Below are 25,645 nucleotides of genomic sequence, written 5' to 3' on the forward strand. Positions count from 1 at the left end.
ACTTGAGCTGCCTGTAGGTTTTCCTAGCCTGTATGATGGTTTCTTCTGTAAGAGATAAATTTCAAACAGTTAAACAAGGTCAAGTGTAAGGCATAAAAACTGGTTTCACTGTTTAGATCATTAAAATGTTTGTCCATCCCTCAATTGGTTTTTGTGAGCCAGGAAAAGTTGAAGCGTTGAGGGCTCCCATAGAGACTTTCTAGTTTCTGTCTCAGCTGTATCATTAACCACTCTGGAGAATGACCTGAGGCCTGACTTCTTAAAGAACACAACTTCTTTTCTCTGGAGTCAGAGTTCTTGGTGTAGTCTCCCACCAAAATTTGTCATCTCATAGTCCACCAATGAGGTCCTGTCTGCCCTTAACAAGCATATTTAACTGCTTTGTTTCTCTCATTTTAGATAATTTCAAACATCAGACAGAAAGGATTTGTGTCTTCGCTGTCAGCTGTCATATGTTTTATAAAGGAAAAAAATGTCCTCCTGAATTCTGTTAAATTATGCAGGTTTTCATTTCATTATTCTTTTGGAACTAAATAACCATCATGAACATTCTTTTTTCTCAAAATCTTGAATTTCTGTCAATGAAGATTCCTCAATCCCTTTGAACAGCATATGAACAGCTCCTTAATTTGTCCTATTACCCTTGCAATTCCACAAAAAGCTTTACCCAAAGACTTCCTTTCAAGTACATATAAAGTGGGTGTTTAGAAGTGATTGAGAAATAAGCCATAACCATTTGAGCAGGTATAAAGTTAGTATTTGAAAATAAGAAACACTTGGTTTAGAAGCAAAAAAAAAAAAAAAAAAAAAATGGAAGAAAAGAACATGAAACATGAATAACAAAGATTGATTTGAAACACAATTGACTTTAACCACAGCATTAAATAATAAGCAGCCAATTATATCCAAAGCTATTGATATTGTTGTACCTTTGGGGGTGTTTCAAGAAAGAAAAAGCCCACCACAAGCCCATTACTTCCACCCAGTCCATCTCCTGGCACTGACATGGATTTATCAAATGACTCTTAACATTTGTTGGGTGCTTACTATGTTCTGGAGTTACACATTCCAACTCTATGAGACAGGCACTATTATTATTCCCATTTTACAGATAATTGGAAATACGTACTGGTTCCAGAGTCCATGCTCTTAAACACTAAAGTACAGCACTTCTTAAAGTAATTTCTGACTGTGGTTGAGAACACCTATAATCACAGAAGAGAGCAAAGCTCAGGGAAATTCCCCCCCTAATAGTTAACCTAAGTGTGGGAATTAAAGGGTCCCAATCGACATCAACTCCATTCCCTAAGCTTTTCACCAATTGAGATATAAAATGAAAGTATAAGGCAGATGGGAAGAAGGGTAAGATATTACCTTTATTACTGGAACAGGCGATATTGAAGAATGTGGTTTCCACCTGTAGGGCAAGCCTCAGAATTAGACAGAACTGCATACCTGTTGCCAGGGGTCTCCAAGTACGGCACTTGCATTCATAAAACTCCATGCATGATACCTGCATCTGTAAAACCCATGTATGATGTAGGCATCTGTAAATCTCCACGACTGGTGCCATATCTGTAAAACTTGCAGTCTGGAGGAGCAGATCAGGACATAGCTTTGTGAGGAGGCCAACTCCCAAGAAGAAGAAAAGAGAGGAAGGGTCTGGATTCATTCGTCTAGTTTTTCCTTCCAAACTCAGCAACCAAATGACACTCCCCCTCCTATATCGTTTGGGCCAGTCATTCAGAGTCTTACAATATCCCAGTGTTTTTCAGAGTTTCAAGATCTGTAATCTCAGCCTCTCCCTAAAAGTGCAGTTTATGAGATTCTTAACAACAGAATGTAGCCTTCCTTTTCGTAGTGATGAAAACAGATTCTTCCACTTCTTCAAGCATCACCATTGTTAGTGTCTTCTATGCTCTATGGTTCCTTGATCTCTTTTTATGGAATTTTTCCCAGTGAGAGCTAATACTGGTAATGTTCCTCTCAGGGGCCTCAGCAATCTGAACTCTTCCTTCAAGATATGCTTTGTTGCTTCCCCAGCGCGTGCTCGGCGGTCCGGGCAGCTAGAGCGTCCCTCCTATTGGGAGCCGCGTGTGACCTTCTCCCTTTTGGAGCGATGCTGCCTGCGGCCACAAGCCTCCTATGGGGGCCGTGTCTTAGGCTTCGAGCTGTCGCCCTCCGCCCCGCCAGAAAACGTTGAAGATCCAGGATGTGGGGTTCATGCCGATGGGTGGCATGGTGCCTGGTGCTGCCCCTGCCGCAACAGCCCCCGAGGCAGCAGAAGAAGACATCCCCAAACAAAAAGAACGGACGCATTTCACCGTCCGCCTGACAGAGGCAAAACCCGTGGACAAGGTGAAGCTGATCAAGGAAATCAAGAACTTCGTCCAGGGCATCAACCTCGTCCAGGCAAAGAAGCTGGTGGAATCCCTGCCTCAGGAAATCAAAGCCAACGTGGCCAAGGCCGAGGCCGAGAAGATCAAGGAAGCCCTAGAGGCAGTGGGCGGCACCGCGGTTCTGGAGTAGCCGCCCAGAGGACTGTGGACAGGGGTCCCGGGCCCCGAGTGGGGCTCTACCTGCTCCTCGCGAAGCACCCAGGCTCAGCGGACGGAGTGGCCTCGGAGCAGAACTGGGCACCCGCACCACATGGCCAACTCCGTTCTGGGACAGGTGTGGATGGACCTGCTGAGATGGGGAGGGAGGGACAGCCACGGCCCGTGCAGCCCCAGGGAGGACTCTAGAAACTACCAAAAGTGTACATGCCCCGCTATGGCCGCTGGGAAAAATGCATTGTCCAGGCAAAATATATATATATATATATATATATATGTTTTGTTGCAGCCTGGCAAAATAGCATAAACATAGAATCTGGAATTTGGAATTTGGAGCTCTGAGTTACATTCCACCTGTGCAAGTTTCTAGGCCTACCTTGAACATGTTGTATAACCTTTCCGAATCTTAGCTGCCTCATAAGTAAAGTGTAATAATGATAATAAAAAACAAATCTCAAGGGGTAATCTTTATAGGATCAGATGAGATAATAAATTTTGGAAAGTAAGAAACCCCATATAAATATGTCATCATTACCTAGCCCTGAATAGCATTAATAATTGTTATTGCTATTATTGCAACTGACTCTATAATTATTTGATTCAGTATTGCCAGATTTAGGAATACTCCTGTCCAGATCTCATTTCTGAAATGTAACACTGCATCTAGAAATATTATTTATTATTATTAGAAATGAAAATAACTGTTAGGAACTGTAACTTGTTCGTGTTGACAAACACACCCTAAATAATTAACTTGAAGTTCTTAGTTCTTAAACCTTACCCACATGAAGAACTGTGTGACATTTAAAGAAATTGTTTAACAAAGTCCAATATGTGGAAGGCTTTTTACAACTGGATTTCTGTAGAAGATGGGCACGGCATAATTTGTCTTTTCATATATTCAAGTTTATTTTGTGTAAGAAGTAGTCTCGTTTTATATTTTACAGGAAAGAGAAAAATGGGGATAAAGTTTTTGTCTGTCACTCATAATATTTATTTTTACCAGATTAGAGTCTGATTGGGTAGAGAATGCTGGGCATGGAGAGCAAATGTTGAACAATTAATTGCTCCATTCCTGTAGGATCATTTTACTTCCACGGTTAGCACAGCAGTTCTTCTGAGATCACCCTAATTGGCATTTAATTCTAGGCTGAAAGCACAAAATGTCCTCTCAAGCCATCCCTCCTCATTTATGAAAGCCAAAATTAAAGATCCTAATGCCCAATTTTCATGGCATACTGAGTGAAAGGAATTGTCAAGATGCCTGACTTGTCATTACACCAGAGGGAAATATAAATTGTTCAAGTGAGCCAACCAAAATGATAATCTGTGGATTATATAGCAGTTTATCACATAGGAACCCAGCTGCTCCACAGTAAACCCAAACTGTACAGTCTGCGATTTGCTAGTCTGGAAATGAGATGGAACACTAATGTCAAGCTATTCTCTTGGATATACTCTCCAAAAATGCCAGTAAAACATGGTTTCCTGAGGCTTTTATTTCTTTTCCCCATACAAGTCTGAAAAGAAAAGAGATTTAGCCACCGCAGGTCCTTACCCTGTTCAATGGCTCAGGCATAGATGCTGGCCCTGGCTGCCCAATAACCTACTCCTTCTCCACAGAGGACCAGACAGTCATGGAGAGCAAATCTACTTTCTCTTCCAGCCTTTCACATTTTTGAAAATCACCATCGTGTCACCTGCAAATGTCTCTTCTCATGGATGAACATGCCAGTTTCTTTTTGTAGTGTGCTCTAGAGCGTCCATCACCATTTTTTTTAATTGGAGTATAATTGCTTTACAATGTTGTGTTCGTTTCTGCTGTACACCAAAGTGAATCAGCTCTATGTAAACATATACCCCTCCCTCTTGGACCTCCCTCCCACCCACCCCCATCCCACCCATCTAGGTTGTCACAGAGCACCAAGCTGAGCTCCCTGTGCTATACAGCAGGTTCCCACTAGCTATCTATTTTACACACAGTAGTGTATATATGTCAATCTTAATATCCCAGTTCATCCCACCCTCCCCTTCCCCCTCTGTGTCCGCATGTCCGTTCTCTACGTCTGCGTCTCTACTCCTGCCCTACAAATAGGTTCATCACATTCCTTCACCATGTTTTTTTGCTGTCTTCAGGACCTCATTAAATGTGTCAATGTTAAAGTGTGCTACAAAGGAAGTTAAGATAATGCTTCAGGCATGATCTGGTCATCATGGGCAGTAATGACAATGAAACCTCCTTGACACATCATATTTCTATTATTCTAACTAGAGTATATTAGCTTTTTTATACCATCTCCCACTATTGACTTGTATACAGCTTAATGTCAACTAAAAATCTTATTCCGGGCACAGCTTTTAAGTCACAGCTCTACCATTAGGCTTTTGTTCTACTGGAGACAGGTAAGTCATCGGTTTGTTCTGCTTTGTCCTTTCTTAGACCTAAGTAAAAGCTTTTATGTTTATTCTTATTAAATTTCATCTTTTCTGAAATACCCATAAATCTATAAAGTTACCGTCCCTGTCTAATTTACTACTGAATTCCCCTTTAATTCCTGGCATATAATAAACACCCAATACATTTTTTTTTTAAACAAATGCTTGGGCTTCCCTGGTGGTGCAGTGGTTGAGAATCTGCCTGCCAATGCAGGGGACACGGGTTCGAGCCCTGGTCTGGGAAGATCCCACATGCTGTGGAGCAACTAGGCCCGTGAGCCACAACTACTGAGCCTGCACGTCTGGAGCCTGTGCCCCGCAACAAGAGAGGCCGCGATAGTGAAAGGCCCGCGCACCGCAATGAAGAGTGGCCCCCGCTTGCCGCAACTAGAGAAAGCCCTCGCACGAAACAAAGACCCAACACAGCCAAAAATAAATAAATAAATAAATAAATAAATCCTTCCCTCTACTTAAAAAAAAAAAAAACAAACAAACCAAACAAATGCTTGAATAAATAAATCTGTGCCATTGTCCCAGGCTACTAAGATCTTTGGGGGTTCTGGTTTTAGTAGCCAATGTATTACCTTTTGTTCCAAATTATGTCATCCACAAATCTGATCAATAGTCTCTCTACGTTCTCACTGAAGTTGTTCAGTAAAATACTCCACCATTATTTGGTCAAGGACAGAGCCCTCTGGTGCATTTTTAGAGACCTCTCTCCAGCTCAGTGTAGGCCCATTATTAAGAGACTGAAATGAGAGAAATGAGATTGCCTTTTGCGAGTTAAACCATAAATCAGTACCTACATGCAGAGCAGGGATAGCAAAGTCGCCTTAAAAAGAAGGCATGCATCCAGGCCTGTATGATGTTCCCAATACCTGATCGAAGGTACTAACTTGTCTTAAGAATATGTCAGTCACAAGTGATTGGGGAAGAGGGAGACAGTATTGACGATCGCATCCAGTCTTTGTCTAGAGAGCAAGGCCCAGTCAGGCCAACTACAGGATGTCTGCTTTGGAGATGGACAACACAAGGCTTTGAGACCTTGATGCCATTAAACATTGGAACGGTTTAACTATCTCCACCTGCTCTGATTTCATTATCACCAAGCTGCCTGCCACCTACCTTGTCATTTTGTGACTTTGGGTAACTCACATAAATGTTGTGTTCCTTTGCTTCTCATCTGTAAAATGGAGATACTCACCATACCTATTTTGTGGAGTTTTTTTTGAGGATCAAATGGAGTCTGGCTATAGGTACCCCTCAGTATATGTTAGCTAAGGAAGGGAGAGTGAGTGTGGGTTAGACCTGTATGAGAGTCCTGACAGACTATTTGGTTGATATTCACGTTGTAAATTAATAAATTGGTATGAAGAGCTTTGTTCACATGAGGCAGATTCCATTAGTTAGAACTGGGATGCAATAAATAGCATATTCAGGAGTTTCTTAGCCTGCACGTTTGAGGTCTTCTGATAATCCAGAGAATGGAGTCTCCTTGGCAGCCCCTGCCCTTACTGGGCACCTTTCTTTTCAAATTTCTACAGAGTATAGTTTGATTTTGTGTTTTGACCCAATCTGAGAGTCTTTGTATTTTCGATGGGGGTTTTAACTCATTCATATCAATTATCAAAATTAATAATCTGATATCAATTATATGAGCTTATTTTATTTTTCTTACTATATTTTATTTTGTCTTTTGCCATGTGAACCACAATTTCCTTATTTATATTCATCTTCAAGTGACTTAAAATATAAATGATATTTTTAACTCCTATTTGGGTTTCTTTGGGGGTGATTGGAGGACAAAAGGGAGAGATCTAGTTTTTTCAGCCTTAAACAAGGAGAAATCTCCCGGAGCCGGTTGTTTGCTAACAAACAGGTGGGGAGCTTCTCCTTGGTGCCCACTGTTGTCTGCTTGTTGGTAGAATCCCAGAATAAGCTTTCATTTTCTTCTTATACCAACAGTGCAGGACAAAGAACCCCCAGAGTGCTTTCAACTCTCATCTCTGCCTAGTGCTGGCCTTCATCCCAACTGCAATGTCTTCTGCTTCCCCATTGACCAAACTGCATTATTAGGCTGAGGGTTCCAAAGAAATGTAGGACGAGCAGAGGAAAGCAGGGAGGGAAAAGTGTGGAATGGCCCTGGGACTTAAAAAGCAACTCATTTGTAAGAAGGGGTAACTTCTTTCCATTAGCCTATGGAGACACTGTATCTTTGAGGCAGGAATACCAAAAACACCCTACCATCTGACTTCTACCACTGCACCCCTGATCTGCTTCTGGTGGTGGAAGTACTGCTCGCAGCCCAACAGATTATCAATCACATATTCAGTCTCCATCACAGCTAGATTTTCTCATCTTTCCGCGTTTCATGAGTATTGCAACAGGAAGACAAGGAAGGAAGAAAATTAGGCACATCTCGTCAGTGATCAAATTCCTTTCTGATTTCTGCTATTTCCCAGGATAATGTATTGTGAACATAGAGTAGTTTCTGTGTTGTTCTATAAGCCCATGAAAGGCAGCATGACATAGTGGTAAAAAGCATAGATTTTGGAATCAGACTGCCACTGGCTCAAATTCCAGGTATTGAGATGTGTGACCTCCAGCAACTCATGTCACTCCTATAAGGCTCAGTTCTCCCATCTGTAAATTGGACCTAATAATGCCTAACTCAGCATTTCTGTAAGTAATAGAGAGAACATGTATAAGGGGTTTACACTTTAAAGTCACTCAAAAATTATATTTATTAAGGTGTCTTCAAAATACTGTGAGTAGTTTAGGGATTCCCCAGCTTCCTCTCTCTTGTCAGCAAGAGATCTGGGAAGGATGTGGGGTAAACAGCCCTCCTGCTCTCTCTCACTTCAATCAAAGCAGCTCTGCTTCCATCTGTTGTGCTTCTATATGACATTTCTTCTAAACAAAAAGTCTCTGGTTAAAACAAATTTTAAAATCACAGTTGAACAATCCAATGGCTCACAAAGACTGGGAAACCGAGAAATATACGCGGGCTTTATTATTTGCAAAGGAGCCTGTGCATTCACCCTGGTGCATTCACCCACCAAGGAAAGGATGCCTCCCTTCTTCCTCAATTTCTCTGCAGCTCTTTAGCCCATAAACCAGTTACCCCATCATTTTACTTATTTATATTTAATGTTTTAAATTTATCTTTTTCCTAGAAAATGTGGAAATATACATAAAATAGGAAAAACATTTAAAGATTATTCCTGATCTGGGAATTCCCTGGCAGTCCAGTGCTTAAGACTCCATGCTTCCACTGTGGGAGGGATGGGTTCGATTCCAGGTCAAGGAACGAATATCCCGCATGCCACACAGTGCAGCCAAAAAAAAAAAAAAAGATTATTCCTGATCTTACCATTCAGAAATAAACAGTATAATGTATTTTTACAGGAACTTATGCATAGATTTTGGTTTTGTTTTTTAACCGAGTTACGCTTGTACATCTTATACAATTTCTTTTTATTCTGCTGTTTTCATATAATATCATAAACATTTTTCTATATATCTATATTCCTTCTTTTAAATGGCACTGTAATATTTCATCCAGTGGGTGTCCTATAGTTTACTTAGCCTTTCCCCTATAGTTTACTTAGCCTTTCCCCTATAGTTGGGCATTAAGATTGCTTCTAACTTTCTTACATTTAAATAACATTATGATGAATAGGCACATGAAACATTTTTTAAATTATTACTTAGGGTGGTTTCTTTTATATAAACTCATAAAAGTAGAATCACTGCATCAAATAGCGTAAATAATTTAAAGATATCGAAAACCTTTGCTTTCTAAAAGCCATATAAATTTGCACTATCTCACTCATAGTGTTCCTGTGTCTGCTTCTTGCCCTCACCAGCTTTAGTAGCCCATATTATATTTTCCTATGACTAGAAAGTAAAACCCAAAGAATAGAAAAAGACACAAACTACCTTCAGATTTTGTTTTCATTTGTAGTAATACCAACCTTTATAAGCTAAAACTAGATACAACAAATGAGAGTAAGTCTGATTGTGATTACATTGTTGGGAATTTAATTCTAGCTTCCCCAAGTGGAAAGCTAATAAAGATATATCTACAGCTTAAAGTAATATACGTGATTCAAGAAAAATGACATTACTCTCCTTGCAAACTAGTTCTTTATACTCTCTTACCATTCTCTTGCATTGGAACCTGGTGAAAAATTATACAATTGGATACTCATAAGATTATGTGCAAACATTTACTTTTATCCAAAGGTTGTTTTCAAGGTTACATCTGTAAAGTCATGAAGTTCTGCTGGTTTACAGAGTAACGTATAAGCTACCTGAAATAACAACGGAAAATAAGTGGTAAGGAGCATTGCTACATGAGCCTTTATTTTTAATGGAATGTAGATAATCTCTAATTTTTCTCCAGAACAAAGACTTGAGCCTAGTTGGCAGTTAATTGCCACAAAAAAGTACTAGAGTGACTTTCACTCTAGAATGCACCTTCCCACAACGAGAATACTCAAACAGTATCAGAACCTTTTCTAGGTAGTCAGGTAGAAAAAAGCTGCACATTAAGGAAAAATGTACAAGAGCTGAAGCCAAGCTTTCTGCCCAAATAGTGAGGAAGATGGTACCAGACACGAACAACAACCAAAAAATCTCAGCCACTGGTGCCAACAATTTTCAGTGACCTCTCAAGGAGGGTTCCTCTTATATCCTTTGACTTCAACTATACCTGTGCCATGCCACATCCTTGAGGCCAGAGCTGGTGAGACAGGTAATGATATTACACAAATATCTGTTGGGTACTTTTTAACTCTAAAAAGGTTAAGAATTGCCACTTTATGTCTCCAATTCTAAATTAAATGGAAAAGTGGAAATTAAGAAAGCATAGCAAAGCTTTCATACCCCTCATGTTTGTTCATAGTATAGATTAATACAGTGTATCCCCTGTCCCCCAATCATACGTGAATAGTTTTCAATTTTGTCCAGCCAAACTTTTTAATCAAACAAGCAACAAAATAAACTTTTCATCCATCTTCTTTTAAAGCAGCTAAAGAAAATGAAGTGTCCTGAAGGCAGACCACCAAAGGGAAAAAGACAATACAGAAAGAGCTTGGGTCATTCACAAGCTAAAAGATCAGACACAGAGAGACTGACAGATAAGACCAAACTTAGCTTTCTATGACATCCCCCTTTCTCTTCCTTTGATTACTGATGATTTTGGAATCTTTTTCAATAGATTTCTGTCCCATTTAAAGGGACATAGATGCTATTATAGATAGTTTCCTGAAAACTACATGTTAAATGATCTAAAGTCATCACTGCAGTAGTTCATAGCCTTGGTCATGCATTAGAACCACTGGGGAGCTTTTAAAAACAATGTCCCAAGCCAACTAAATCAGAATTCTGCTTGGGCAGCATGCTACGCCCAGGCCTCAGTATTTTTTAGCTCCCTCAGCATTGAGCTGTGTAGCTAGAATTGGAGCCCGTGTTTCTGTGGCATAAAAAGTAATAATCTCATAAGACCCTGATTGGTCACAGTTGTTTATTGTTCAGATTGAAAAAAAAGTGATAGGGAGGGACTAAAAGGTATATTTTAGGAAAGGGGACTTAGAGATAACCTAATTTTATTCCCTCATTTTAAGTGTTAGCAGGGAGTCTCCTTTCCTTTAATATGCAAATTCTAATGACTTTTGGATCACCCATGCTTGAAGTTTATTTACCAAACCTGGTTTGTAAAGAATTCTCTTTCTCCAGATACTTCTCGGAATCCTCAGATAATGTGCATACCTTCCCTGGGTCCTCCGTTCACACTTTCCCCAAGTCCCTTTCCACCTCAGCCAGGCATTTGTCTCCAGGCTGCTTGCCCTCTTCCTCTGAAGACCACTGGCTGCTCAGCCCTCTCCAAATAGCCCCCTCCCAAACACAACTCAGTCTGTATTTTCTCCACCTGCAACTCTCAACACAATTTCAGTGCTGGTTTGGGCTTGAAGAACAACAACAACAAAAGAGCATCCCATAACTGCCACTTGTGAGGCCACCCTCAAGGGTACAACCTCTCCCTATTCAATCCTTTCCTTCCCTCCCTTCCTTCTCTGGGGTCCCTTGTGTCATCTCATGGCATCGGGAGAAGCATCTGGTTCTTAGCCATCATCCCAAATTACCCTAAAGGAAAGCAATCTGCAGCCACGCCATTATGCAGAGACCAGTGGTTCCATTCATTAAGGGAGCAGATTAGCTCATTGGAACCACAACACCACCAAAGCTCCCTCCATGAAAAGGCCATTTACTTCAAATCTCCTTGATCTTCAAGAATAAATCCATTCAAACTAGCCCAACCTTAAAGGAAATTTTATTGGAGAAATAACAGGGGTATTTATTTCACAGAAGTCAAGAATCAGCAGAACAAAGCTGGGTCTCATGAGCACTGGAATCAGGAATCTGGAAAATCAGGACCTCAAGTAGTTTTCTCTATTGGTCCAAGATCAGGTGGCCTCTTTCTTCCTTCTTTCTACGCATAGAGACATAAGGGAGCATGATGGATTTGGGAGACTCTATAGTGCCATTTGACTGTAAGGCAGGGCACCAGCTGAGGAACAGACTGAACATGGGGTTGGAGAAACAGTCAAGGCTTGGCACATCTCAGGCACCCAATCAATATATATGGAACAAAAACAAACAAGCAAACAAAACAAACAAACACACACACACACACACACACACATATATATATATATATATATGGAATAGGTGCCTGACAATGACTTTTGTTTGAGAGATGTTGTCAATTATTTAAGGGCAAAGGACCAATAGGAAATTGATTGGTGATCAGAAGAAATATCTGGCTGGCAATAGATATTTGTATTACCAGCCTGAAGTAGTAGTTTGAACACCGAGTCAATAAATCACATAGGGAGACTACATAGAGAAAAGAAAAAAGAGGCTAAGGACAGATGCCTGGGGATACACTGGCATTTAAGGGATAAGTAAAGAAAGAAGAAGCTGAGAAGGAGAATAAGCATGACTAGTGAGAACAGTAGGAGGAAAACAGAGAGCAAGTAGCACTGCACAAACAACAGCAGATGCGTCTTCAAGAAGAGAAAGTGGAGAAAAGAGACAAAGGCTGCCCTGAAGTCAGTGCTGGGAACCAAGAGGCTCTTTCGCTGCTCTTGATGAGCTTTGGCTCAGAGGTGGGCTGGGAAGAGGCCAGGGTGTGTGTGCTGGCTTGAATGGGCCATGGGAATGTGGGCAGTGGGTGGGACCACTCCTAAGAGGGTACTCTCCTTGCTGTTTTCACACAATCTATCTCATCTAATCGTCACAGAAATCCTGTGAATCAGGGATCCTTATCCCTATTAATAGATAAGAAAACAAACTCAGAGAAACTTTTTTAATAATCCAACCTCCATTTCTGATAGTATAGCGGACAGATATTCTGTCTGCACACAACCCTCCTAGAGCAGAACTAAAAATGTTCATTTTATTGCTATATTTCATGCCATCCTGTATGATAACTATAAATATTTTAATATATTTAATATTAGCATTTTTTAATTCCCAAGGTTACATAGCTAAAGGAGACATTGCCTATATTCAAACTGCAATCTGTCAGACCAAAAATTCACATTCTTTGTTGGTTAGCTGCTTTGGGGGGATTTTTTTTTTAACTTAAATAGTACAAGTTACAATTTAAAATGCCAGAAAATATCAGGTTTTTCTTCTCTGATCCTATTTCATCATTTTTCAAGTGTTGAAATCAAAACTGAGCACTGTTTTCTAAGCATAATCTGAGCAACACCAATCTGCTCCAGATGATTGCAGATCTACTGAGTGTTTTTTCTTAGCATCTTCTCTGGAACTGAAGTTAGCCAATTCCTTACTGTTCGAAGCCTCTGTAACTATCAGATTGTGCCTTCAGTTGCATTGAAAGTTGATCCAAAGTTCAACTAACTTCACTTCCTGCTAATCCATACTCCCAAATCTTCTTTTTATCTTTCCAATGGCTATACACAATTAGGACAGGCCTAAAGCTTGCATAGGAATCCCGGAAAAATTCATTTTGGGTCAAGCTCAAGGTTTGAGGGGTCTTATGTTGATTAAAACCTTTGTAAATGAGTATGAAGAGAAGAGAATGATCCCTGACTTCACCCACGCTGCTAAGGAAGATGGTGGTCAAGGTACAAGAGTTACCCAAAGCCTTGGCCATGGCTACCTGCAAACTACCCCAACTGTAATTAATCTAGAACCTGCCTGGTCATGCACTGGCCAGGGAAAGGAGTCCTGGAATTTGTCAGAGATAGGTTATTGTGAGAGAGAAAAATAAACAAATGGGAATTTTCTTTGCTATGTTTAGGAATAATCACTTCTTACTGTTTGCCTCTCCATTCAAGCATGAAGAATGAATGTCAAGAATCCCATGCCAGCCTCAGGAGGAACAAAGCACAGGGTTTTACTCTGAAACAGACTAACATTCAGCAGAGCTCTATAGCAAAATTATTCTTCACATTCCCCACTATGTATTTTACAGGAAGAATATGATATTGGGCATGACCATGAAATCCTAACATCCCAATGTATGTAGTAATCACTAACATAAGTAATGTGTGGAATAGGTGTGTCTTCTGATCTTTTTCAATGAAGAGACTGAATTTACAAATTCATTTCATATTTAGAAAACAAAACTGGGTATACAATAGGATCAAACTGTTGGAAAATACACACAGATGTGAAATTCTATCAAATGAAAGTGAATATTATAATTATTATATTATAATAATAGATTATTTAATTTATTTTTTATTTTTTTAGACTACATTCCATTATAGGTGATTACAAGATAATGGGTATAATTCCTTGTGCTATACAGTAAATCCTTATTGCTTATCTATTTTATATATAGTAGTTTGTATCTGTTAATCCCATACTCCTAATTTATCCCCCTCCCAGTCCCTCTCCCCTTTGGTAAACACAAGTTTGTTTTCTATGTCTGTGAGTCTGTTTCTCTTTTGTATATACATTCATTTGTGGGTTCTTTTAGGTTCCACATATAAGTCATATCACATGGCATTTGTCTTTCTGTCAGACTTATTTCACTAAGCATAATATTCTCTAGGTCCATCCACATTGCTGCAAATGGCAGTATTTCATTCTTTTTATGGCTGAGTAATATTACATTATATATATGTATATATATACACATATTATATATCATATTATATACACATATATATATTATCTTCTTAATCCAATCATCTGTTGATGGACACTTGGGTTGCTTCATGTCTTGGCTATTGTAAATAATGCTGCTGTGAACACTGAGATGCATGTATCTTTTCGAGTTAGTGTTTTCATTTTTTCCAGATATTTACTCAGGAGCTGAATTGCTGGATCATAGGGTAGTTCTATTTTTAGTTTTTTAAGGAAACTTCATACATTTTTCATAGTGGTTGCACCAATTTGCATTCCCACAAATGTAAGTGTAAGAGGGTTCCTTTTTTTCCTCACCTTCTTCAACATTTGTTACTTGTAGACTCTTTGAGATAGCCATTCTGACAGCTGTGAGATGATACCTCATTGTGGTTTTGATTTACATTTCTCTAATAATTAGCAGTGTCGAGCATTTTTACATGTGCCTGCTAGCCGTCTGTATGTCTTCTTTGAAAAAATGTCTATTCAGGTCTTCTGCCCATTCTTTGACTGGATTGTTTGTATTTTGATATTGAGTTGTATGAGCTATTTATATATTTTGGATATTAACTCCTTGTCGGTGGCATTGTCAACAAATATTTTCTCCCATTCCTTAGGTTGTCTTTTCATTTTTTTGACACTTTCCTTTGTTGTGCAAAAGGTTTTAAGTTTAACTAGGTCTCATTTGCTTATTTTTGCTTTTATTTCTTTTGCCTTGGGAGAATGAGTTAAGAAAATACTGCTATGATTTAAGTCAGTGTCCTATGTTCTCCTCTAGGAGTTTTATGGTTTCAAGTCTTACATTTAGGTCTTTAAACCATTTTGAGTTTATTTTTGTATATGGTGTGAGGGAATGTTCTAATCTCATTGCTTTACATATGGCTGTCCAGTTCTCCCAGTACCACTGTCTTTTGAAGAGACTGTCTTTTCTCCATTGTATATTCTTGACTCATTTGTCATAGATTAATTGACCATAGGTGCGTGGGTTTATTTCTGGGCTCTCTATTCTGTTCCATTGATCTATGTGTCTGTTTTTTGTGCCAGTACCATGCTGTTTTGATTACTTTAACTTTGCAGTCTGAAGTCTGGGAGGGTTGTACCTCCAGCTGTGTTCTTTTTTCTCAGGATTGCTTTGGCAATTCTGGATCTTTTGTGGTTCCATATATATTTTAGGATTATTTGTTCTAGTTCTGGGAAAAATGGCAGGAGTATTTTGATAGGGATTGCATTAAATGTGTAGATTGCTTTGGGTAGTACGGTCATTTTAATAATATGATTCTTCTAATCCAAGAGCATAGGGTCTTTCTATTTCTTTGAATCATCTTCAGTTTACTTCATCAATGTTTTATAGGTATAGGTCTTTCATCTTCTTGGTTAAGTTTTAAGACTATAGGTCTTTCATCTTCTTGGTTAAGTTTATTCTTAGGTATTTTATTCTTTTTGATGCAATTTTAAATGGGATTTTTTTTCTTTCTGATATTTCATTATTAGTGTATAGAAATACAACAGATTTCTGTATATTAATCTTGTATCCTGAAACCTTGCTGAATTCATTTATTAGTTCTAATAGTTTTTGAGTGGAGACTTTAGGGTTCTCTATATAGAGTACCATGTTACCTACAAATAGAGACAGTTTTACCTCTTCCCCTTCCAACTTGAATACCTTTTATTTCTTTTTCTTGTCTGATTGCTGTGACTAGGACTTCCAATACTATGTTAAATAGAAGCAATGAGAGTGGGCATCCTTTTCTTGTTCTTAAATTTAATGGGAAGGCGTTCAGCTTTTCGTCATTGCATCTTACATTGACTGTGGTTTTGTCGTAAATGGCCTTTATTGTGTTGAGATATGTTCCCTCTATACCCACTTTGATGAGAGTTTTTATCATGAATGGATGTTGAATTTTATCAAATGGCTTTTTCAGCGTCTACTGAGGTGAATAATAGATTATTCTTAATTTCCTATTTATATGTCTATATTTTCTAAATGTTAAACAATGAGCATGTTATTTTTACAGTAATCACAAAGTAAATGTTTTTCCACAGTCATTTTTTCATGGTTCACAGTTATTGTTTGCATCAATAGGTTATAGGGCTACAAGGAGGTCAGACAATGTGTGATTCAAAGATCAGAACAGGGACTAGTGAAAGTTCCAGAAGACAGATCTGGATCAGTATAAGGCTAAAGTTCCTAATAAGTCAAGCTCTTCACCAACAGCAAGATCTACCTTGGGAAGTAATAAAATTCAGTTTTTTTTCTCACTGCTCCCTCTCTATGCCCACAGACAGACAGAGGATGGAGAGGCTGCACCCAAGAGTCAGTATGACACAGACAGCCCCACTGGAGAGACTTGCAGCCAGACAGAGATGCTATTTCCATGTTAATAAAGAATTAGCAGTGGACATTTTGCACAGAATATGAAAGAAAATAATCCTTGATAGTAATACAGTACATTAAAATTTTCTGTTACATGAACTTTGAACTTTTGCAGATTAGAGACAGAATTTTTGGTCAGTAGTAAAAAGAACGTGAAACACAAATAACAATCTTTCTACCCAAACACCTGTGACAAGAATGATATGGAGTAAAAGAAGGTCAGCAAAGTCTAGACTATAAAACAGGAGAACTCCTCCTGCATTACGGCAGAGGTAACCTGGCTGAGTGTTTCCACTAATATTTTTAATGAAGATAAACTGGAAATTAATAACAGAACCCTAATGTGTGATTGATGAATTTAAAGTCTACTGAATTAAATCCTTTGGTAAGACATAAAACTTTTGTTGCTTGTTGAGGATGTAGTCATTCTTCACAAATCTTTTCTATTGTTTTCAAACTGCTAAGGAATAATTTCAGAAAGATTCGATACGCAGCTATCAGGACTGGGTAGATCAAGATTCTCATGAACACATTGAGGAAAAATAGGAAACAAAACACTTGAAGAAGTAAGGTTTGCCAAAATTTCTGACTTAATGCACGAGTTAGAGTGAATTTAGCAGAGTGTCAATCACACTTTCCAAAACTCCAGGAAGAACATTTCAGACCATGACTAAAGAAAGTTACTCTTTAAAAAAAAAAATCACAGTTCTAGGTCAATTAGCATGTGACCTTGACACTCCTTTGCAAAAGACAAATCAACAACCTATTCAATGACAGTGTTAAACAGTGATATCTAATGGCTCCTGTGCACCAAAACCTCTGTTTACAAACTTAATACAAATATCTAATTCTTTGAAACATTCCCCTGATGGAATAGATACAGTAACTAACTGGTGTTCTGCATAGCAGTGCCTCAGTATTTTCCCACATATAACAGAGCTCTTACTAGTAGTCCTAAAAGCCAGAAACATGTTTTATGAGATCTCAGTTTTCTCTAACTACCTAAATATATGACTGTAAAATCTAACAAATTTTTAAAATAAAATTTATTTTAAACCAGTTTATTTTGTAAAAAGAAAAACATACCCTTTAGGGTAGTAAGGAGACTCTGGCAATCCCACCAAAGTTCCATAATTCCAGGAAGAATTGTGAGACTCGCCTTTTAAAAGTTTGGCACCATGGTAGTTTCATTCTCCTTGCACCACACGTATGATATAATTTTCAACAGGTAAGCACTCACTGCCTGGAGGAATGAAGCCAACCTCTCTGGATCAACTGAACACAGCGTTACTGGGAGCTTCTGGACCGCAGTGATAGACTACTCGGTGTCAGCTGTAGGTGGTAGATAACTATTGGATTGATTCAGCCTGGGCCCCAGGTGGCTAATAGTATTTGAGAATACTAATAGTTTTTTAATTCGACTGACTTCTCTGGGAAATACTCAGAATCATTAACTTTAAATTGAAGAATAAAGACTGTGAGCAAGAGCCTACAAAGGGGACTCCTGCCACCGTACTGTTTCATAAAACACCTTTATTTTAAGACATTTGGGAGTGGAAGTGGGATAGTAAAAGAAGAGAAGATGAAACACTTCTTTCAAGTTCAAGTGCCGTACCCTGGCTCCTCTTAGAGAAAGGCTCTAAACCGAAATCAAAGAGCACTTTCTAAATGTGAGCAGATTTGGTATAGTTATATGTACCTATTCCCTAGGGAGAAAGTATAAGTTTAATTAGACTCTCAAAAAGGTTAATTACCCAAAAATGTTAATAGTCACTGCAATGTGTGACCTAATTTGTGAATTCATGGTTTGCAAGATTTAATTCTGTTTAGTGAAGAAGTCTAATTAAAAACAAACACAAGGGCTTCCCTGGTGGCACAGTGGTTAAGAATCTGCCTGCCAATGCAAGGGACATGGGTTTGAGCCCTGGTCCGGGAAGATCCCACATGCCTGGGAGCAACTAAGCCCGTGCGCCACAACTACTAAGCCTGAGCTCTAGAGCCTGGGAGCCACAACTACTGAGCCCACGTGCCACAACTACTGAAGCCTGCGCGCCTAGAGCCCGTGCTCCACAAGAGAAGCCACGACAATGAGAAGCCCGTGCACCGCAAGGAAGAGTAGCCCCCGCTCACTGCAACTAGAGAAAGCCCGCACACAGCAACGAAGACTCAACATAGCCAAAAATAAATAATTAATTAATTATTTTTAAAAAACAAAACAAAAAAAAACACAAGCTTGTGTCCAGTGTGACACAGATGCCTGGTCTCAGAAGGATATGTTCACTTGTATGTCACATATTTCAGGTTTCTGCAGCTGTGAGTAATAAAGGTTTTGTGGTTACATCAGAGGCAAACCTATGACTAGGTACTCCTTTTCATAAATTAGGAAGTTGGGATTAACATATATGCACTACTATATATAAAATAGATAATCAATAAGGACCTACTGTATAGCACCAGGAACTCTACTCAGTACTCTGTAATAACCTCTATGGGAAAAGAATTTTAAAAAGAATAGATATATGTATATGCATAACTAAATCACTTTGCTGTACACCTGAAACTAACACAATATTGTAAATCAACTATATTCCAATATAAATTATTTTTTTTAAAAAGCAGTTGTCTCTTACCATATTCATTCATTCCAAAAATATTTATTGAGCATTTAATGTATGTGAGACACTGTTCTAGATGTCTGGGATACATTTGTGGAAAAAACAGAGATTTCTGCCCGTGTGGAACTTGTATTCTAGCAGAGCGAGATAGACAGTAAACAAAAGACTTAATACATGAGTAAAGCATATAGTATGTTAGAAAGTGGCAAGTACTATGGAAAAAAGAAAAAGCAGATCAGGATCTGGAGTGCCAGGGGTGGGCTTGGGTTGGGTTGCAATTATAAACAGAATGGTCAGTGAAGATCTCTTTGAGGAGGTCACATTTGAGCCACGACAGGTGAGTTTCTAGATAAGAGCCCTTCTAGGCAGGAGGAACAGCCAGCGCAAAAGGCTTAAGTTGACAGTATTCCCGGGGTGCTCCAGGAAAAGCAAGGAGGCCAGCATGGGTACAGCGCAGGGAGCAAGGGGGGGAAGCTATAGGAGACGGCGTCAGAGAAGTAATACAGGTGCAGCATTCAAGGCCTTGGGGGCCACTGGAAGGGATTTGGCTTCCATGATTTCACTCTGAGCTTGGGATTCACATGGCATCCTCACAGGTCTTTGTGGCGCAGATGGGTGCAGTTTCCTCTGGACAATCAGTGGTGACCTACAGGCTGCTTTTGAAGGATGGTCTCACCCAGCATGGACAGAAGTACAGAAAAGAGGGCTCCTGTGTAGACCGTGGCTGGAGGTTACTCAAGGCCAGCTAGGTGGTATCTGGATCCTAGCACTGCTCCTACCCACAGTATCCCTCCAGGTCCAGACCCGGGTCCCTCTTCTCACACACTTTACACCTGCCCGTGCTCTCATCTCTTTCCTTCTCCCCAGCCCAGAGAATCCTTCCTAACCTCGGGAGTGGGGGGAAACCTGACTCTTCCTCATGAGAATTTTCTTCTCCATCAGTTTCTATGCATTGAGGTCTCTCCCCTTCCTCCTTCTCCAGATGTAGGCAAAATATTGACTCAGATTTTTTTTTTCCTATTTCTGTGTGTCACTTCATTCCCAAATAAGTGGAGGCAACAAATGCAGCACACTTGTCTAGGTAAGGAAAAGGACAAGCCACAGGGTAAAAAGGTATATCAATACCAAAGCACACCAACGAATATTTTTAAAATACTCTCAAAACATTTATTTCAGACAAATCATTTGTTCAACAAACTTTTACTGTACACTTTCCACGAGCCAAAATATATGCTAAATGTGAAGAGCCAGCTATGAATGGAGACTAGTCCCTGCATCCAGGACCACATAGGCTAGTGGGAAAGGAAGATGGGTGACAATAAATTACAGCATGTGAAAGGTGACAGTATAGCACAAAGCATGCACAGACAGAAGTTAGTCTCATGAAGACAGCATGCAGTAATTTGCACTGTAAGCGTGATTTTTCTAACCACAGGCAACTGCTAGCTAGTGCTGGTCATTCAAGTGAGGAGATTTAAGAAAGAGGCACTTTTAACCAAAATAAAGAAGTGCTAGATTTCCAGCACTGAAGTACAGAATATCACATTTCGCAGGGACTCAGGTCTGTGACATGAGCAAGTCCTCCTCATGCTTTAAATGGAGACTAGAAAAAAAAGTTGTTCATGGAACTCTTTCGACACGTCTTTATCCAGTGCAAAATGTGCTCCTAAAGTGAGGAAGCAATCTAGTAGGAGTTGAAAAGTCAGTTAAGATTTTGATGGGAGGATAGACACCGGAAACATAAAACTTGATGGACATGTCAGGAGAACGTCAGCACCCTGGTCAGCTCTTCTCAATTTGAGTCTTCATCCTCTCACAAGTCATGTTTCTGTGTATATGGTTCACAACACACACTTGCAAATGATGACTTCCCCACAAAGTACGGGGGGATTTAGGAACATTTTTCCAGTCCCAGTTCTCTGGGGAACCAGTGTGGCTAAGGCAATTTTTCTGCTCCTCGTCTGTATGTCCCATGCCTCTCTTTTCCCATCTCTATATAGGGATGCCTGGTTCCTGCCTCAGTTTCCTTCTTACTCATCCGAAAAAGCTCTACCTTTGCTAATGGATGATGCCAAAGTATAACGTTTAAATACTAAATTATTATCAAATGACACTTTTGGAAAGTTTTAGTTCTCTCCCCCTACAGTTGCCTTTGCTCTTTGGCAACCTGGGAGAGCCTGGACGAAGCTGCAGCTTTCTGTCTTTTTGACATGACTCTCCATTTGGAGGCTCATGAGTCTCTGCCAAAATGAGCTTTATTCTTCTGTTGAGATGAAATGAAATGTGTAAACCCCTTTTTGGTTCGGAAAAGGCACTTTCTGCCTGGAATGTGATCTGAAAACAAACTCTCATTGCATAGCATTAACTATCTCTCTAGAAACAGGAACTTGGGACTGGAATGGCTAATCATGAGATTCCCTCTATCAAGGTGGCTACATGGGGATACAGACAGGCTCCTAGAAAGCACTGTTGGAGGACAGAGGAGGAAGCATTTAAATCAGCCTTGAAGGGCCAGCAAAGTTTGCCCCCAAGAAAAGAATTATGAGCTGACTTTTGAAAAATGGGAATATGTTTTTCACTAGGATGACATGAGACCCAGAAAATGATAATTAAAAATTTCTAAGACTGCTGAAGGATATGGGTGAGGGTTCAGACTTCAAATAAGAAAAGCAAATTTTCCAAAGATGATATCATAAAGCAGGGGTTAATAAACTGTACTTGTGTCACTGGACTACATGGACTGATAAGGATTTGAAGAGGAAATGAAGGGATGACCAAAAAGGCAGAGTCCCTTCCCTAGTTCACCCAGAGCAGCTTCGTTGTACATATTGTGGTTTCATCAATTAAAAAATCCTATTAGAAAAACATAGTAAACATATTAATGATTTTTTAAAAGATTTGAAAAACATAGTATTGGAAAATTCATCCTTTGTCTCTTTAAACACAGCACCATGGTAAGCCATAGACATTCCTCTGAGAATATTCTACTGTGAGAGTTAGACAAACGTGTGTCTGCATGTCCTGACCTCACCGTGGGGCACCAGCACTTTCTGGCTCCTCAGACCTTAACTGTGAAATGATACAACTCCTGGGCCCAAAGAGAAAGCTGTGTGAGGTTCAAAGAATAGGAAAGAGAACACTGTGAGCAGTAAGACTGAGATCTGTGGGAAGGGGCAGTGCCAGGCCGTCCTCCCAGCCCAGTCTCCTTTAGCTGGGGCTCATGAGCAACAAATTGCCCCTCCCTGGCCTTCTTTCACCCTGCTGTGGCTTCCTGTTCAGTGTACATTTCAGACCTGATATTAGCCAAAGACTCTTCTAAGTTGCACTTGGCATTTCTACAACCAAGCTGTGGAGTCCCTATGACTCTAACTTTGAACTTTCCGGATGATTTAAGTTCCTTCTTAAAAACACATGTTCTCACCTCACAGGGGTCCTCATAGTTTAAAAAATATGCACAACTGAAGTAATACCATTTCGACTCCTAAAATATGCCCCATATGATGATCAATGATATTTCCTAAATTCTAAAGGAATTACTTGGAATTTTTAAATAAACTGAAAATCCCTGAAAGAAAACTACTGCCCAGGGACAAGACTGAAAAATTATATGTCTTGGTTTTCTGCATCCCCAAACAAATGCAGGCTCCAAGAATCTGGCTGGTATACGGAATTTGTTTATTTCCAGGGCCATTAATCAAAATACATTCTAAATGTCATTCTTACCAAGTAAATATTAATGTACATGAGTCTTTTCAGAGTCACTAAAGGTCTGTTTCAGCTTGCTATGTGGTAATTCATACTGCAGTAACATCAGTGCTAGACTTAGAAGCCAATTAAATTGTTGAAAGATGAGAAAATGGACCTGGATCTTCCTAGAATCCCACAGTGGATTTTAGGAAAAGGAACTTCAGTTCCTTTTCCTGTTACTGTTACTGTTACTCTACAGATGAAGAAACCAGAAAGGTAATTGCCCACAATTACCTGAAACTTTTTGTCCTCAGACCTTATCTGCAAAATGACACTTCTGGCCCAAAATGAATTCAAACCATGGTACAGCTGGAACCAGGACCTGAGCTGGGGGTTCTTCCCACCACTCCACAGAGAATACAAAAGGGAAAAAGAAGAATTAAACCTGGCCAGGGCAGTAGAAGTTCAGGAGGCCACAAGAGCATCCAAGTTATATTTATACTTCTAGTAATTCCCCCAATAGTAGACATGTTTAATCTGAGGTCTATGACAATGAGTCCCAGTGTGGGAGTGAAAATGTCAGCACCAAATGGAACAAGTGGGGCCCAAACTGCTGTTCCCAATGCTATTATGTGAACTGGCGCCAGGAGGGCTGCACAGGAATTCCTGGAATTACTGAAAAGTCCAGATTCCAAGGCCCTCAGAGGAGATTCTGATACAAGAGATCTAGGGTGGGATTCAGAAATCTGTGTGTTGTATAACGAATCTATCTGATGCAGAGTCATGTTCAGAACCTCTGAGACCCCTTTTCACACTGCCCTTCTGTTAAAGGACCCTTCCTTCAAGTTCTCAGTAGGATTTTCTCACATAGGGCCAGCTGGGAAAGGCGTGAGATAACCAGAAGGAGTCTCCATGTTTGAGTTGTGGCCTGCTTGTCTGTTTTTCGTTAACAGTGCTCCCTGTGACTCTCACTTTGCACGTGTAATGATGATGAGATGACAACGATGACTGCAACCACAGCAATAACCGTGGATAAAGTCTACTAGACCGGCGCTTCTTAAACTTGAATGTGCATAAGAATCCCCTGGGGGGCTTCCCTGATGGCGCAGTGGTTGAGAGTCTGCCTGCCAATGCAGGGGACACGGGTTCGAGCCCTGGTCTGGGAAGATCCCACATGCCGCGGAGCAACTAGGCCCGTGAGCCACAACTACTGAGCCTGCGCATCTGGAGCCTGTGCTCCGCAACAAGAGAGGCCGCGACAGTGAGAGGCCCGCGCACTGCGATGAGGAGTGGCCCCCGCTCGCCGCAACTGGAGAAGGCCCTCGCGCAGAAACGACGACCCAACACAGCCATAAATAAATTAATTAATTAATTTTAAAAAAAAAAGAATCCCCTGGGGATCCTATTAAAATGCAGATTCTGATTCAGTAGGTCTGAGATGGGTCCTGAGGCTTTGCATTTCTAGCACGTTCCATTAATGCCAGTGTTGCTGGTCAATGGATGACACTTTGAGTAGCAAGGCACTAGACTCTCTAAAGTGGCTAACTAAGGAGAGCAGAGTCGATTCAAACTCATTAAAGATTCAGCATCTCAAAAGGCAAAAAAGCAGAGTACTAGCTCCTAGAAACAGCACTATAACCTATCGAGGCAGTCAGGTATCACTGGGCGGTGATTCATAAAAGCCATGAGGGGCAAAATGGCGTCATGGATGGTCTATATGCCAAAGAAACAAAAACTAAAGCAGGCCATTGTGTAAATCTGTCCCAAAGACCCCAGGTCACAGGGTTTTATGCTTGTTCATAAGTTAAGAAAGACCTGCCATCCTTTTGAGTCACAACCTTGTGATTTGTCCTAGCTCCACTAACCCCACAGTTGTTTGTTGCTCCTCGAAATGAACATGAAACTATTCTGGAGAAGCCACAGAAGCAAGACAAGCTTTATGTCACATCTGGATCATCCCCTTCCTTTTACAAATCCCAAAACAGTGAAAACAATCCCCTGCCAGGTAAGGTTCTGTGGAAGAAACACCTTGCACACAAAGTTAATCATTATTTGAACAGTTAAGTGAGCACTAATGACGGTCTCCAGAAAATCAGAAAGCAGTTCTCAACTGAGAGTTAGGTATAGAATCTTTCTAACTACGTTCTCTATTCCTTTTTGTGTTTTTATACCTTTTGCCTTCATCAGACCAGAAAACAGAATTTAGCAAAATGCAGAGCCCATCGTAAGTGATCAGTAAATACTTAAAAACTGATTGATTGGTACTTCCCTGGTGGTCCAGTGGCTAAGACTCTGTGCTCACAATGCAGGCGGCCCGGGTTTGATCCCTGGTCAAGGAACTAGATCCCACATGCCACAACTAAGAGTTTGCATGCTGCAATTAAATGAATAAATAAATAAATATTACAAAAAAAAAGAAAACTGGCATGACTTTTAAAAAAAATTGATTGATTGAATGATACACACAAATCCAGATACTTTTTAAATTTAAAAATTTTTATTACTGGATGCCCCAAAACTTTTAACTAATAAAAAGGATAAGCAAAACTGGGGAGAAATAAAAATTTGGGGGCTAGAGACTCAGTTATATGCAGCAGATATTATCAATTGACCAACCAAAGGGATCTTAGTTCCTCGCAGGGATCGAACCTGGGCCCCTGGCAGTGGAAGCGTGGAGTCCTAACCATTGGACCACCAGGGAATTCCCTCCTCCCTTCTTCTTGACTGGCAAATCCCAATTTAATTCAGGATTTGTTAGAGATTTTTTTCTCTTCATGAAGGCTGTCCCACGGCAGAGGATAAATCAG

At 40.0% G+C, this 25,645-nt stretch overlaps 1 long non-coding RNA gene and 1 pseudogene across 6 annotated transcripts in view; one reads left to right on the forward strand and one right to left on the reverse strand.

Annotated features, from left to right (window-relative positions):
- LOC309635153 overlaps positions 1–25,645 on the reverse strand; it is a 501,613-nt gene that overhangs the window by 253,411 nt on the left and 222,557 nt on the right. The gene's annotated exons all lie outside the window — the stretch shown is intronic.
- On the forward strand, positions 2,147–2,807 carry LOC309635138 (large ribosomal subunit protein bL12m pseudogene; annotated as a pseudogene). The gene has a single exon. The product of its transcript is annotated as a large ribosomal subunit protein bL12m pseudogene (transcript).

The sequence above is a fragment of the Balaenoptera borealis genome, assembly GCF_965194805.1.
Source record: "Balaenoptera borealis genome assembly, chromosome: 9".
Lineage (NCBI taxonomy): Eukaryota > Metazoa > Chordata > Mammalia > Artiodactyla > Balaenopteridae > Balaenoptera > Balaenoptera borealis.